The sequence below is a fragment of the Hippopotamus amphibius genome, chromosome 5, assembly GCF_030028045.1.
Source record: "Hippopotamus amphibius kiboko isolate mHipAmp2 chromosome 5, mHipAmp2.hap2, whole genome shotgun sequence".
Taxonomy (NCBI): Eukaryota; Metazoa; Chordata; class Mammalia; order Artiodactyla; family Hippopotamidae; genus Hippopotamus; species Hippopotamus amphibius.
In genome coordinates this window covers 161,616,355-161,632,146 of record NC_080190.1, presented here as the reverse complement: position 1 = coordinate 161,632,146, position 15,792 = coordinate 161,616,355, and positions in this window count along the sequence as shown.

Genomic DNA, 15,792 nt, shown 5'->3' with positions numbered 1-15,792 from the left:
CTCTCTGCACTTGAGTGTCCTCAGAGCATGGTGGCTGGCTTTCCCCAGAGGGAGCAATTCAACAACCTAAGGCAGAAGCCTCGAAGCCTTTTATGGGCTAACCTTGGGAGTCACATAACTTTCACTTCTGCCGTATTTTACTGGGCCAAACATGATTCAGTGTGGAAAGTGCTACAGAAGGACAGGAATACCAGTAGGTGAGGATCACTGCGGGCCATGTTGTAGAGTGGCCTCCATGTATTCTAAGTGGGAGATGTTGAATACCATAAAAGAGGAAGTATAGAGTTTCAGAGAAGAAACGATTAAGTGTAAATAACCTTCTTCTGGGGGTTGGAGGGTGGTGACAGTAGTGGTTCTGTTAAAGACTTTCTGGGCAAAAATCATGTTTAAGGCTGAGTGGTAACCGGACAGGCTTGGAAGTGAGCATGCGGGAAGAATGCTCCAGGCAGAGGGAAGAACATTCTTTAGGTTGCAGCTTGAATGAAATGACACTGCCTTCAAAACTCTAGTCCCAAGAGATGCAGGACCAAAAAAGAGTTCTGTTCTTAAATACGTTGGGAAAATGCAGTACATTTCAGCTCTTGTGAAAAGATCTACAGTTTTCACTGATACACTTAAGGTCTGAGAAATTTTGTACAGCAGAAAACTTTTAACAGTTTTGCCCTAAACTTGTTTGAATATGGGTAAATTTAATATTCTGGGGAGCATGTCTTGGGAAAAGTTTTTTTAGACAAGCCAGCTCAGTGCTTTCAGTCATCACCATATCCTTCTCAATAATTTCGAGGGCAAGAGGAGAAGCCATGCTTGTTTCCTTTCAGTTTTCTTACTTGAAGAGTAAGGAACAGATAATTCATTCATTTGTATACTGTATTAGTGAACACTCTTCTGACTATAAGAGATGAAATCCTATTCAAATAGGCTTATGTCAAGAATGGAAAATTATCAACCCACATAATGAAAAGATCAAGAGTAGATATTCAAGCCCACCCAGATGGAGGTGTTTACATCAGACCATCAGGAACCTGCCTTGACATTATTCTCAGCCAGAATCTCTGCGGTTGATGGCTAAGAAATCTGCCAGCAACCGGCAACTCCAATTTACCATCTGCCAGCTGAGTAAGCAGGGGCAAATGTGATGTCTGGTTGTTCTAGCAAAAGGTTGTGATGGACATTAATTGGCTTGGCATGGGTCATAGGCAAAGAGTACATATACAGTGTCACACATTAGCCTGATCTGGGGCAGGTGACATCTTTTGGAGCCAAAAGGTGGAGGGTAGCCCTATCCAAAACCACATGGATATAGAGAGAAGGAGGAGGAGGAGTTCTTCAAATGGTAGAGAGGAATTCTTGGAAGAAGGGATCCAGTAAATTAAAGCAAAAGATGTTCATTCCTACCCCCGTTTATTAACTGATCACTTATTCAGTGTCAGTTTCTTGGTTACGCACAGAGAATGCAAAGATTGATGTGAATCCCTTCTTCAAAGGGCGTGGAGTCATGGATACCAAAGAGTCACCCAGGCTGGGTCACTCACTAGCTGACAACTTCATTTCTACATTCAAGCTTCAATTCAAGAGTTCCAACTCATGCCTTAAAGACAAAATGATAAGGATCTTTCTTGCAGGTGCCAAGGGTCTCCTGTAATTATAATGAGGTGTTCTAACAAATGCTCTGCCAAGAGCAGAGGGAAGGGGTAACTCATTCACTCTAGACCAGTGATTCTCAACTCTCTCTAGTAACACACTCATTTAGGGAGATTAAAAAATACAAATGCTGGGGTCCTACCTTCATAGATTTTGATTTAACTGGCCTGAGGTGAGGTCACTAGGCATTGGACTTTTTAAAAGTCTCTCAAGTTATTGCAGTGTGCAGCCAGGATGGAGAACCAGTGCTCTAAGCAGACAATCTGCTATTTAAGAGCTGCTTGAAGGTATGTTTTACTCACTAATGCCTCCTTAGCACCTAGAACAGTGCCTGGCATGTAGTAAGTCCTCAAGAATTATTTTTTTAAATGAATGAATGAATAAACAAATGAATGAGAGACTTATGTAAGCAAGAATTGGTGACAAACCTTTGCTTTCCCTTTCCCACCCCACGCATTCTGATAATTAAGGGGCAAGTTTTCTTTGAAGGGAATAATGTACCATCAAAGTGCGATGTGTAGGCATCTTGTGAATTCTAAAATTACTGTGGTGAGAAAGGTTTTTCCCTTTTCCCCACTTAACTAACAAGGCACTCAATCAGAGATCACACAAATGATTTGCCTCAGGGCCTCAGAGAGAATAATGATAGGTTTGTGGGGTCTCTGATGCAATTATTAGTAAACTGATGGAAAGAGATTAAGGCTGCAATTTGGAAATGTAAAAGGTTAATATAGGCTAGCTGTTTTGGACCTGAATTTGACTTCGGGGACTGTTGACCAGTGCTAGATGCACATTAACTCCAATCCAGAACTGTTATTTGTGTTGATGCTGTCTGAGGCCCCTGTCAGGACTGGTCAGCCACCCCCACCCCAGCCATTTCTCGGGAGCATCCAGTGAGATGCAGGTTATTCCAGTGCTTTCTAGATTGACAGAAGCCACCGTACCAACAGTCGTGGTTTCATGAACTGTTGGGTTCAGAATTAGGATTTTGTTGCATTATTCCTAAGAGGATGGCTGTGTGCCCCAGGACCACAAGGCACAGCAAAGGTGCTGGTCCCCAAACTGAGAGGAGGGATGCTTCTGTTAGCCCTTCTCTGCTGGACCGCTTAGGTCCTTGGTGATTAACTCTCCTTTCCCAAGGCACTTGTTCTCATGGGCTCTAGAGCTAAACTGCCTGGTTTGTGACCCAGCCCCATTCCCAGCTATCTGACCTTTGGCAGTTCACTGTACCTCCCTGAGTCTTAGTTTTCTCATCTGTCAAATGGGGATAAAATAGCACCTATTTTACAGGATTGCTATGAAGATTAAACAAATGTTTCTACACAGATACACACACAGACACACACACACACACAAATGAATATCTATTCTTAGATACATATGTTGAATGTTTTGATCTAAGATATATGTACATCTCAGACGAGTGAGGCATATTGTAGGAGTCCAGGAAACCTTAGCTGCATTATTGTTGATTTTTGTACATGACTACCCACCGTATAGGCCAGCATAACCTTGACGGAGCTTGATTCTGTTCTCCCCTTCATGCCTTATCCTAGAAAAATCCCCTTGGCTAACTTGACACACATCTGCTCTCCCTGTCTCTTTGGCTGCAAAGCCATGAATCGAGGTCTCTGGAGCTGCACAAACGGATGTGGCTGTTCACGGTGGCTCTGCTCCACTCCACGCTTTATAAACTGAGGTCTCATGCTCGTCCCCAAAGAAAATCTTTCTTAGGTCTGATGACTGGATTGCAACTTGACTGCACCTGCCATGCTTCCAAGGGCTGGGGTCTCTAACCAGGCACTTCCTCCAGCTGCTGCATCTGTGTCCATCAGTCCCATCCCAGCAAATTGTCTCCTCTTCATGTCCACCACCCTCCACTCCCAGTGCTTTATCAACAGCAGTGCTTTGAAGAATTCTTCTAAGTGCCTGTCTTCACAGCCAGACCATAAGTTCCAGGAAGGTAGGGGCCATGCCTGTCTTTTCAGCTTCGTACTTCCCTTACCAAGCTCAGTGCATGGTGCATGAGAAAGCTAGGTTCATATTTATTAAACTTTTGAGGGGCGGTGCTCAATCCTGATTCTGCATTGAGTACCAGTATTACATTCAGGAGGAAGGAAGAGCAGGAAAAGTAGTTAAAATTAGAGGAATTTGAAGGCATGTGTAATTATGCTACTAAAAGTTCATGCAGTCATTCACATTGAGGCTCATGGATCTTTCCTGAGCTAGGGATCTACAGGAAGTAGGGATGACTCTGAGAACTTACTCGTAGTCACCTGAAGGCCCTCAATATTTAAAGGTTTAATAAAGCAAATAGGTTCCAAAGCTTTACCAAGTCTTGAGGACTTTCCTCTCCCATCCAGATTCATGGCGTCTCTTGTCATCTAGTGATCCCTGGTTCTAACCCATTCTTAGCTCCTAGTTACCACCCTTATAACCTGTATTGACCATATTTTCATTCCTCCAACTCGATCTGATTTCCATCATCAGCTCACATGTGTCCTATCTCTGACCCTCATTCATACCTGCTAATAACTTCTTGTCCGAGACTCTAAGGTTGGGTTCCATTCCTGGCCATGTTACTCCTGGCTACCTGCTCAAATGCATTCCTCCACACAGCTTGACACCTGCTTTAAAGAGGAAACTGCAAGAGGATGGGTATTTAACTCAAAGGAATGTACCTGGTACTTGGGAATCCTTAAGATCCCTTCCAACTCTGAGGTTCTGTATTAAAAGAGTGAAAATACATTGCCACCTCAATGTATTACTCAAGGCAAGCCCTCGATAAAAGTCATTTTAAAATGGTATAATAGTGTACAATTTTAGAACACGTACACATTTTTTCCCATTTGGTTCACATGTGTAGTAGGCATTTACAGCCCCATGTCATGGATGAAGATGACTAAGTCCCAGAGACACTGACTGATTTACTCAAGGTCAACAGAAGTAGAAAGTGATGAAACCTCAGCATGTGAACACAGAGCTTCTGTTTCCAGAGTTCAGTCTCCAACATTGCTTACACAGCAACATTTGAAGAGAAGGAGGGAAAGAGATAATTTGGGAGAGAAGAGAGTGAGCCACTTCATGACTTTGCTAAAATGTAAGAGAATCCTTAACATATTGTATAGTTTCCCAAGAATTGATACCACATAAGTTTCACATTTAAATGTGGGCAAAAGTCTGCATAACCTGAGGCCAAGAAGGCTTGCTTACAGAAAAAATTATTTCTTCTTTAATTATGTTATTACAAAAAAAAAAGGATAAGCATATATTATTACACTTTTACCTATACTGGCAATTAAGATTGTAATCTGGATGACTACTAGAGCTTGTAATGAGATTATATCCCCTATTAAAAGCATGATCCAGTGGTGTAATAAAGAGCGTTTCAGCTCTACTTAGCATGCTATCCATCTTAGGGGGAGGTGCTAAAAGGCACTGAAAGGCATCCTTAATGAGGAAGATTCACACCAGGACATTATGATGCTTGCAAGGTCCAAAGTATTTAGAATTAAAACCTTGCTTTTTGGTATTTTGTATATATACATATATATTTCCAATTCAGCTGTTCCAGGTTTGGAAACTTTTACTGTCTGTTTTTTCTTTTTCCTTTTTTTCGCTTAGTGTATTCCTGAAAGGAAGCACTATAATTTTTAAAAATAATTACCGGAACCAGTAGAGAAATGTACTCCCCTTTGATGCCTTGGGAGGTGCTTGGTAAATTCTCTAAGTGCCATTATGATGAAAGATTTCTTTGTTACTATTTTTGTGCAGGTTTATTTTAATCTTTTTAGCATGCCAAATATTATTTTTTTAACCTAAAGATGTCCAATTGTTATAAAAATAGACTGGTTTGAAAGCTTCATTGACATCTTTTGTCTGGAAGCCACTTCTCATTTTATGCTTGAATTTCCTATACAATGTCCACAATAAGGATTCTTTCGGGCAGGAGGTATGCAAATGACAATAAACCTATCTTGAACTGGCTGGCTTAAGATTAAAAAGGTTTTTTCTTTTTAGATATACTGGTGAACTCTTGGCGTACAACCAGTCTGAGGGATACCTATACACAAAGATTCTCTTGAAAAAGGTCTGGACTTTTCTCTCTCCCTCTTCCTCTCTCTCCCCTTCCTCTTCCTCTCTCTCCCTTCCCTCTATTTCTTTCTCTCCCTCTCTCTTTACCTCTCTCTCTCTCTCTGAATCTCTAATCTCTCTCTCTTTCCCTTTGCCTCAATCTCCTCTTCTCTTCTTCTCTCTCTCAGTGTCTCTCCCTCCTCCCCGCTGCCTCTTGGCTGTCCTGTGTGTTGCCTCCATTTCCAGGCCACTCTCCCCTGGTTGTGGCTACGTTGCCCATGGGGTAGCGCCACAATTGCTTTCTGTCTACCATCATAGCTGTTCCACATAAAGAGTGCAAACTTTCCTTATGATTCCTGCACAGATTCTGATGAGGGCCCTTTATGCACCCAGTTGGGAGTATGTGCTCACTTCATGGCCATTTTTGAGATGCTTCACTGTGTACACTTGGACCACAGTACCACCCTTGGAGCAAGAAGGTGGAGCATCTTACATGGACTGAAAGGGAGAAGGAGTGGTTCTCCAAAGACAGACAGGATGCTACCAGAAGAGGTGAAATGAGGGGTGGGCAGTCAACCTCTACAGATGTCCTCTAGAGTAGCTGCCCAGTGTCTCACTGGTTGCTCTCTCGATGAGCTCACCACCTCCTGCAGGTCACTCATGTTAGTTTTTGTATAGCGGTGAATCTCAGAAAATTCTCCCTGATGTGCACAAAAAATTTTTCTTAACTTTCAACCCTGGTCCTAGATTTAACCTTTGGTACCACACAAAACAAACCCAGCACTTTTTTTCACAGGATAAAGTCCTTTATAGGTGGAAAAAACAGGCTTGCCTCCCTGAAGTCTTCTTTCTGAAGCCAAACTTCCTATGCTATCTCATCCTTTTCTCACATTTTAAGCTGAAGTTATTCTGGATATCTTTCTCTCCCCATGCTCTGTCATATTTATCCAGTCACTGAGTTCTCATGATTCTCCCTTCCGATGGCTTCTTAACGCACCCCTCCTCTCCATTTCCTGTAGCACTGTTTTAGTTCAGGATCTCACCACTTCTGCCATCAGGGTCATCTTTCTAAAACATAACTCTATGGAGGTCCAGCACAGCACTCGTAACTCAGGAGTCACCTCTTCATACTTTATTTTGTGATTCCATAAACCTCATACAACACAGCCCTGCTATTCAATATAGCCCTTTATGTTTTGTGATACTGTATGTTAACACCTCTGTCCCCTTCACTAGAACATCAGTTTCTAAAATAAAGGGTCAATTATCCCATTTACCTCTGTGTCCACATGCATGGACCATAGCAGTTGTGTAGTAACGTTTCTTGGATGACTAGAGAATAGAGTGGACCCCATTCTGAATGCTCTCCTCTGCCCCTGTTACTCTTGAAACGAGATTACCAGAACTGACTCCAGTATTCCCTGGTGTGCTGTGATGACTATAGCACAAAGTACAGTGATCACCTCTGTCTTTCTGGATTCTTTGCTTTTACTAAAGTAACTGGAGATCAAATTAGTGCTTATGTCAGAATCACCATGTAGTTGCCTTATATTGAGATGATTCTGTGTTCATGCCTAAGATTTTTTCTTCCCCCTTGTGTACTCCAACTTTCACAATGTTTTTTGCAAGGCTGATCCCTAGTTGTTTCAGACTAGTTTCTAGAACCCATTATCTTATTTTTAGGAGAAAAAATGAGACTGAGAGAGAAAAGGAATTTTAACTTTGGAAGTAGATTGTTTTCCATAACTTGTAACTTTGTCTCTGTAGAGTGGTCTTCAGTGATTCTATGGTATTCTTTTATTTAAATTCACCTCCTTCTTGTTCTGTAACAGTGGTTCTCAAATGTGTTTGTGTGTGGCGGGGGTGGAGGAGCAATTTTATCCCCCAGGGGACATTTGGAAATGTTTGAGGACGGTTCTGATTGTCACAATATGTGTGTGTGTGTTTGCAGTAGGGAGGTGCTATTGGCATCTCATGGCTATCATATAGTTCCATGACAGCAGTATGCACTGATTCTTATGATAATTCAGCAAAAGATACTTAACCCAGCCAGGATATTAGGAAGGATTCTTGCAGGAAGTGATATTTGAATAGAATCTTGGCAAGGTGAAACAGGAACAAGGGAAGATTTTGGAAAGAGAAAACTGTACAATCAGAAACGAGGAAGAATGGGATGCAGAAGAAAATTAGCACTTCCTGTTCCCTTAAAGACTTGAACAGAGAGGAAAAAGATGGCGGCAAAGTAGAGGGATATGGAATGCATCCCTCTCCACAGATGCATTGGGAATGCACCAAAGGACGCAATAATTCCCACAGAGAACCAGTTGAACACCAGCAGACGGCCTCGGACACCAGAAAGGACCGCAAGGATCCCGACATAACCTGTAGGGAGGCATCTACGATGGCTCAAAGAGGGTGAAGCAGCGGAGCTGTGGCAGACAGGAGGGAGTGAGAAACATACGGAGGGCCCGCACCGCAGCTCAGCGTTCCCGAACCGAGACGTGGATCCACAGCTGAAGAGAGGGTCCGGGAGCGGGAGGGTGGGAACCAGAGAGCTGGTTCAGGGTGAGAAACATTGTTGCCAGTAAGGTGACGGACCGAGAGGACAGGAGGGAAGAGGTCCGCGGAGAGGAGTGCCCGTCCCTGAGAGCTGCCCGGCCATGATGGCGGCTGGAGGCTGCAGGCTCACGGGCAGGGGGAGGAGCCACGAGCGTAGCCTCTCCCTCTCTTTCGGGGCCTCTGCAGCAGGCAGTGGAGAGACGCCCTGCGGGCCACCTAAGGCGCTCAGGGATAACAAGCACCCTCAGGCATTCGGGCGGGGCTAGATTAAAACCCCTTGGAACACCGGCAGCAGGGAGGCTGCCGAGAAAAACAACAACAACAACAACAACAACAACAACAAAAACCCAAGAGAGGCCCAACTCTAAGACTTTCTGTTTATGCCTGAGCCACCGGCGTCCCTCTGCAACAGGCACCTCCAAGCCCGACTGAAACAACAGTGCGCCACTGCTCACTCACTCCCAGGAGAAGGAGCCACTATTGTACCCTCTCCCTCCCCACACACCGATGCTTACAGACGAACAATAAAGGAACCTCTGCTGGTCACAGAATAACCCAAAAAAAAACCCAAGGCAAGGAGAAGGACACTTACAGCTGAGACGCTAAGGAAACAGAAAGAGTAGTATCAATACCTATTGACCTGGTCCATTCTGGGATCAGTTCTGGATTTTTTTTTTTTTTTCTTTCTCTCTCTCTCTTTTTTTTTTTTTTGATTTATTAAATACGATCTTAGCCCTAAGGGATCTACAAGTTTTATAACATAATTTTTTAATGATTCTTTTATTCTTTTTTTTTTTTTTTGCCTTTTTATATACTTCTATATCTAGCTAAGTTTTTGGTAGTACGGACAATATCTCTCTCATACTTTCCTTTTATCCCTATCTTTATACATTTCTATTCCTTTCTTTTTATTTGCATATTTCCAACCACACTACGCTCTTCTGTTCCCCTTTCTTCCAGCCATTTTAAGTTTATTTTATCTTATACTTATAAGCAACACTAGCGGTCTGCTCAGACTCCTTGCTCTATTCTCCAGATGATGCACTGCCTTGGTATTTAATATTAGGCTTTTGTCTTTATCTTAGTTCTTAGTACAGTTGTCTAATTACATTCTGAGAATCTCCATTCTCTCTGGTGGTACTCTGGCTCTTTTCTATATTTGATCCTAGCTTACAAAATCTCCCTGGATTAATGTTTGTATGTGTAACGTGTTATTTGTTTGTTTGTTTACTTTTGCTTTTGTCTCTGATTTGTTCTGTTTCAGTTGTCAATTTCTGTTGGGTTTCTCTTTGAATATCTGATAGCACACTGGGGTTCTGTCAGGTCTTTCTAGAGCCTTATGTCCTAATGGATTCAGTAATTGTGTGTCTTATACATGTATGTGTTTCCTAGACTTAATATTTGTTTAATCCAATATTTGGACATTAGTCTGAGGCTTGGACAGTCTTCTATAAACACCTCTATCACCAGGACAAGCAACCCCAAAAGTTTGGACAACCATGAGGAAACAAAGAAACACCATGCAGGCAAAGGAGCAGGAAAAAAACCCACAAGACCAAATAAATGAGGAGGAAATAGGAAAAATGCCTGAAAAAGAATTTAGAGTAATGATAGTAAAAATGATACAAAATCTCGATAACAAAATACAGAAAGTACAAGAAACAGTTCATAAGAACTCAGAAAAACAAACAGCAATGGATAACAAAATAACTGAAATTAAAAATACTCTAGATGCTATAACCAGCAGAATGACTGAGGCAGAAGAATGAATAAGTGAGTTGGAAGATAGAATGGGGGAAATAAATGCCACAGAGCAGGAAAAAGAAAAAAGAATAAAAAGAATAGAAGACAGTCTCAGAGACCTCAGTGATAACATTAAGTGTACCAACATTCGAATTATAGGCATCCCAGAAGAAGAAGAAAACAAGAAAGGGTCTGAGAAAATATTTGAAGAGGTTATAGTGGAAAACTTCCCCAACATGGGAAAGGAAATAATGAACCAAGTCCAAGAAGCACAGAGAGTCCCATACAGAATAAACCCAAGGAGAAATACACCAAGACACATATTAATCAAACTAATGACAATTAAACACAAAGAAAAAAATTAAAAGCAGCAAGAGAAAAGCAACAAACAACATATAAGGGAAAACCCATCAGGATAACAGCTGACCTCTCTACAGAAGCTCTGCAGGCCAGAAGGGAATGGCAGGATATACTGAAAGTCCTGAAAGAGAGAAACCTACAGCCAAGAATACTCTACCCAGCAAGAATCTCATTCAGATTTGAGGGAGAAATCAAAAACTTTCCAGACAAGCAAAAGTTAAGAGAATTCAGCACCACCAAACCAGCCTTACAACAAGTGCTAAAGGAACTTCTCTAAGTACGAAACACAAGAAAAAGAAAACACCTACAAATACAAACCCAAAACAGTTAAGAAAATGGTAATTGGAACACACATGTCCATAATCACTTTAAATGTCAATGGATTAAATGCTCCAACCAAAAGACACAGACTGGCTGAATGGATACAAAAACAAGACCCTTCTATATGCTGCCTACAAGAAACCCACTTCAGACCAAGGGATACATATAGACTGAAAGGAAAGGGATGGAAAAAGATATTCCATGCAAATGGAAGTCAAAAGAAAGCTGGAGTAGCAATCCTCATATCAGACAAATTAGACTTTAAAGTAAAGACTATTAAAAGAGACAAGGAAGGACACTACATAATGATCAAGGGATCCATTCAAGAAGAACATATCACAATGGTAAATATCTATGCCCCAAACATAGGAGCACCTCAATACATAAGGCAAATGCTAAGAGCTATAAAAGGGGACATCGACAGTAACACAATAATATTGGGAGACTTGAACACCCCACTTACATCAATGGACAGATCATCCAAACAGAAAATCAATAAAGACACACAAGCTTTAAATGACACATTAGACCATCTCTACTTAATTGATATTTATAGGACATTCCATCCAAAAACGACAGAATACACTTTCTTCTCAAGTGCACATGGAACATTTTCCAGGATAGATCACATCTTGGGTCACAAATCAAACCTCAGCAAATTCAAGAAAATTGAAATCATATCAAGCATCTTCTCAGACCACAACATCATAAGACTAGATATCAATTACAGGAAAAAAACTGCAAAAAATACAAACACATGGAGGCTAAACAATTCACTCTTAAACAACCAAGAAATCACTAAAGAAATCAGAAAATATCTAGAAACAAACGACAATGAAAACACAGCAACCGAAAACCTATGGGACGCAGCAAAAGCAGTTCTAAGAGGGAAGTTTATAGCAATACAGTCCTACCTTAAGAAACAAGAAAATTATCAAATAAACAACCTAATCTTACACCTAAAACAATTAGGAAAAGAACAAAGAAACCCCAAAGTGAGCAGAAGGAAAGAAATCATAAAGATCAGAGCAGAAATAAATGAAAAAGAAAGGAAGGAAGCCATAGCAAAAATAAATAAAACTAAAAGCTGGTTCTTTGAGAAGATTAACAAAATTGATAAACCATTAGCCAGACTCATCAAGAAAAAAAGGGAGAAGATGCAAATCAACAGAATTAGAAATGAAAAAGGAGAAGTAACAACAGATACCTCAGAAATACAAAACATCATAAGAGATTACTACAAGCAACTATATGCCAATCAATTGGATAACCTGGAAGAAATGGATACATTCTTAGAAAAATACAATCTTCCAAGACTGAACCAGGAAGAAATAGAAACTATGAACAGACCAATCACAAGTATGGAAATTGAGGCAGTGATTAAAAATCTCCCAACACACAAAAGCCCAGGACCAGATGGGTTCACGGGTGAATTCTATCAAACATTTCGAGAAGAGGTAACACTTATCCTTCTCAAACTCTTCCAAAATATTGCAGAAGGCGGAACACTCCCAAACTCATTCTACGAGGCCACCATTACCTTGATACCAAAACCAGGCAAAGATGTCACAAAAAAAGAAAATTACAGACCAATATCACTGATGAATATAGATGCAAAAATCCTCAACAAAATACTAGCTAACAGACTCCAACAGCACATTCAAAAAATCATTCACCATGATCAAGTGGGGTTTATCCCTGGGATGCAAGGATTTTTCAATATATGCAAATCAATCAACATGATACATCATATCAACAAATTGAAGGATAAAAACCATATGATCATCTCAACAGATGCAGAAAAAGCTTTTGACAAAGTTCAACATCCATTTATGATAAAAGCTCTTCAGAAAATGGGCATAGAAAGAAATTACCTCAACATAATAAAAGCCATATATGTGAAACCAAAATCCAACATCATTCTAAATAGGGAAAAACTGAAAGAATTCCCTCTAAGAACAGGAACAAGACAAGGGTGTCCACTCTCACCATTATTATTCAACATAGTTTTGGAAGTTTTAGCCACAGCAATCAGAGAAGAAAAAGAAATAAAAGGAATCCAAACTGGAAAAGAAGAAGTAAAATTGTCACTCTTTGCAGATGACATGATATTATACATAGAAAACCCTAAAGACTCTACCAGAAAACTGCTAGTACTAATTGATGAGTTTAGTCAAGTAGCAGGATACAAAATTAATGCACAGAAATCTCTTGCATTCCTATACACTAACAACGGAAGAGCAGAAAGAGAAATTAAGGAAACTCTCCCATTCACCATTGCAAGCAAAATAATAAAATACCTAGGAATAAACCTGCCTAAGGAGGCAAAAGATCTGTATGCAGAAAACTTTAAGACATTGATGAAAGAAATCAAAGACGACACAAACAGATGGAGGGACATACCATGTTCCTAAATTGGAAGAATCAACATCGTGAAAATGACTGTACTACCCGAAGCAAATTACAGATTCAGCGCAATCCCGATCAAATTACCAATGGAATTTTTCACAGAACTAGAGCAAGAAATCTTATGATTTGTATGGAAATGCAAAAGACCCCGAATAGCCAAAGCCATCTTGAGAAGGAAAAATGGAGTTGGTGGAATCAGGCTTCCTGACTTCAAACTATACTACAAGGCCATAGTGATCAAGACAGTATGGTACTGGCACAAAAATAGAAAGGAAGATCAATGGAATAGAATAGAGAACTCAGAACGAAGCCCAAACACATATGGGCACCTTATCTTTGACAAAGGAGGCAAGAATATACAATGGAAAAAAGACAGCCTCTTCAATAAGTGGTGCTGGGAAAATTGGACAGCAACATGTAAAAGAATGAAATTAGAACACTTCCTAACACCATACACAAAAATAAACTCCAAATGGATTAAAGACCTACATGTAAGGCCAGACATTATAAAACTCCTAGAGGAAAACATAGGCAGAACACTCTATGACATCCATCAAAGCAAGATCCTTTTTGACCCACCTCCTAGAATCATGGAAATAAAATCAAGAATAAACAAATGGGACCTCATGAAACTTAAAAGCTTTTGCACAGCAAAAGAAACCATAAACAAGACTAAAAGGCAACCCTCAGAATGGGAAAAAATAATTGCCTATGAAACAACGGACAAAGGATTAACCTCCAAAATATACAAGCAGCTCATGAAGCTTAATACCAAAAAAGCAAATAACCCAATCCACAAATGGGTGGAAGACCTAAATAGACACTTCTCCAAAGAAGACATACAGATGGCCAACAAACACATGAAAAGATGCTCAACGTCACTCATCGTCAGAGAAATGCAAGTCAAAGCTACAATGAGGTATTACCTCACACCAATCAGAATGGCCATCATCACAAAGTCTGGAAACCACAAATGTTGGAGATGGTGTGGAGAAAAGGGAACTCTCCTGCACTGTTGGTGGGACTGTAAGTTGGTACAGCCACTATGGAAAACAATTTGGAGGTTCCTTAAAAAACTACAAATAGAATGACCATATGATCCAGTAATCCCACTGCTGGGCATATACCCAAAGAAAACCATAATCCCAAAAGAAACATGTACCATAATGTTTATTGCAGCACTATTTACAATAGCCAGGACATGGAAGCAACCTAAATACCCATGAACAAACGAGTGGTTAAAGAAGATGTGGCATATATATACAATGGAATATTACTCAGCTATAAAAACGGATGAGATGAAGCTATATATAGTGAGGTGGATAGACCTACAGTCTGTCATACAGAGTGAAGTAAGTCAGAAAGAGAAAGACAAATATTGTATGCTAACTCACATATACGGAATCTAAAAATGGTACTGATGAACTCAGTGACAAGAACAAGGACGCAGGTGCAGAGAATGGACTGGAGAACTCGAGGTTTGGGAGGGGGCGGGGGGTGAAGGGGAAGCTGGGGTGAAGGGGAAGCTGAGTTGAAGCGAGAGAGTAGCACAGACACATATATACTACCAACTGTAAAGTAGATAGCCAGTGGGAAGTTGTTATATAACAAAGGGAGTTCAACTCGAGGATGGAAGATGCCTTAGAGGACTGGGATGGGGAGGGTGGGGGGGACTCGAGGGAGGGTGGGGGGGGAGTCAAGGGAGGGAGGGAATACGGGGATATGTGTATAAAAACAGATGATTGAACTTGGTGTACCCCCCAAAAAAATAATAAATAAACAAAATTTTTTTAAAAAAAAGACTTGAACAGAAACTTGGTTCAAAGACAAGCCATTCCCTGGCTCATCAGTGCCCCTGGGGAATCTGGATCCCTTTGCATATGCGGGTTCTAAGGGAACACACTTTCATTACTCTTTAGAGGGTTCAAGATTCTCAGGAACTTTCTCTTTTTGTCCATTAGATTCAGCCAGCAGTTACTGAAAACTTCTATGAGCCAAACACTTTGCTATTAGCTACGTCACATCCATTACTTCATTGGCCTTTCATAACCCTTTAAGCTATGTCTTGAGTTAGAGACAGCTAGGTATCCTCCAATTTCTACTCCCCACTTTTCGTATGCTCCCGCATCCTGTCCAAAATAACACTAAATTTTCCAGCCTCCCCTGCAGATGTATGTGGCTACATGACTAAGTTCTGGCCAATGGGATGTGAGCTGGAGTGCTGTCTAGAAGCTTCCAGAAACTTCCCTAATAGAGATATGGTATAGGTGATTTACTCCCTTTTCTTTATGCATTTATTTCCATTGGCTTGAATGTGGATATGAAGGCTGGTGTTGAAGCAGCCTTTTTAGATTACAAGGCAATCTTGGAACTAAAGGTCCTTTACATGAAAGCAAAACAAGATAGAATGAACATGGGCTTTGAAATCTCTGTGGAGCAGAGCTGCCATTAATCCTTGACTATCTACTTTTGGATCTTTTACAAGTTAGGGAAATAAACTTCTATCTTGTTTAGACCACTCGTTGTATCTCTGTCGTTTTCAGCTGAAATGATCATCTCCATTTTACAGAGGAGAAGAAGGAGGCTCAAAGAAATAAAAATATCTGTCAACAATGTCCATAATAGTAAATGTTTGAGACATAGTTAATCTGGTTTTCAGACCAAGGCTTTTATCACTATTACAGA